At 35.7% G+C, this 1,524-nt stretch overlaps 1 protein-coding gene across 1 annotated transcript in view; it reads left to right on the forward strand.

Moving 5' to 3' along the window:
• Nucleotides 1-1,524, forward strand: part of LOC107654292 (target of rapamycin complex 2 subunit MAPKAP1-like) — a 46,606-nt gene that overhangs the window by 11,788 nt on the left and 33,294 nt on the right. The window lies entirely within an intron of this gene.

Here is a 1,524-nt window from a genome sequence, read left to right on the forward strand (position 1 = left end):
CTTGTGAATCATTTGCACTGTTTGTATTTTTGTTGCAAGAAAAATTGTGCAATTGTTTTCACTAAATAGCTACATGGTTTGTGTTTGTTGTTGTTCATACTCAGATTGAAAATATATTTCTCTGAAAAAGTCACTTTTTTTTTGTTTTTTGCTGTGTTTTGTTATTATATAACACTGATTCCATTTTCTTTACTCCCTAAATGTTTTTTAGACACATCTATATTGTTAGTAAACTAAATAGATCTGTTTTTCACTGAAAGCGTCTATAACAATATTGTAATAAATGGCTATAACTTGCTTGGGGAATGTTATATGTAGACAACATTTTATTTGGAAGTGTAAAACACCCAGATACAACTTTCTAAAGAAAAAAATCCAAACTTCAGGAGTTTCTGTTTGAGTACACCGTAAAACACACCCAATTGTTGCTTGCGTTTTTCTTAAAATTCTGGAAATTCATTAATTCTTAGAGAGAAAAAAAAAAAAAAAACTGGGACTTTAAATTAGCTAGACTGAAACTTCAAGTTCTCCTGTTTATAATGATATATGACACTTGATGCTGACTGCTAGAATAGGTCTTAAAAAAACAAAGAAAAGTGCAGACGTGTCAGGTGCCCCAAAAATGTTCTAGGTCTTTAAGGGTTAACTAAAATGAAATATAAAAATGTAAACTTAATTTATTTCAGCTAGTTTTATTTAAGCCAAAGCAACATTTCTTATTTTCAATTAGTTTAACTTGATGTACTAAAATAATTAAAACTAAAACTGAAATAAAACTAATAAAAAACTATACCGACTTATTAAAGAAAAAAAAATTGCTAAAATTGAAATGAAAGCAGAAAATATAAAAATAAAACCTAATTCAAAATAATAAAAAAATTAAAGGGGTCATATGATGCGATTTCAATTTTTCCTTTCTCTTTGGAGTGTTACAAGCTCTTGGTGCATAAAGAAGATCTGTAAAGTTGCAAAGACTAAAGTCTCAAATCCAAAGAGATATTCTTTATAAAAGTTATGAGTCAACCATGCCTACCTAAAACGGCTCATTCTAACACGCCCCCACATGTCTACGTCACTATGTGGGAAGATTTGCATAACGCCGCCCAAATATTCACGCAAAGAAAGAAGGCATAACTTTTATTCTCGCTGTAGTATTGTTGCTGCCGCCATGTCGTGAAGACGCTGTGTTTCGTTGTGAAAGTGAAACTACTTTGTTTGGCCTTCCAAAAGAGGACGATATCCGCTTCGTCATGCCTAGAGCTGATCCGTGCTGGTCGCTGAGGAAATGCATCAACTTCGCGCTGTGGATCGCCAGATCGGCTTTCACAGTGGACGAAGCGGAGTCCAGCCCGGTGTCGACACATGTGGTTGCCGCAAGCCCACCGATCGCTCCTTTGTCAAATCCGCCGGACGCACCGTTCTCAAGCCCGCCTCCGCTCACTCTAGGCCGCCGTGTGTGAAGCTGTGTTTCGTTGTGAAAGCGAAACTACTTTGTTTGGCCTTCCAAAAATGGACACGACTAGA

Source organism: Sinocyclocheilus anshuiensis, unplaced genomic scaffold (assembly GCF_001515605.1).
Source record: "Sinocyclocheilus anshuiensis isolate Anshui unplaced genomic scaffold, SAMN03320099.WGS_v1.1 scaffold163, whole genome shotgun sequence".
NCBI lineage: Eukaryota > Metazoa > Chordata > Actinopteri > Cypriniformes > Cyprinidae > Sinocyclocheilus > Sinocyclocheilus anshuiensis.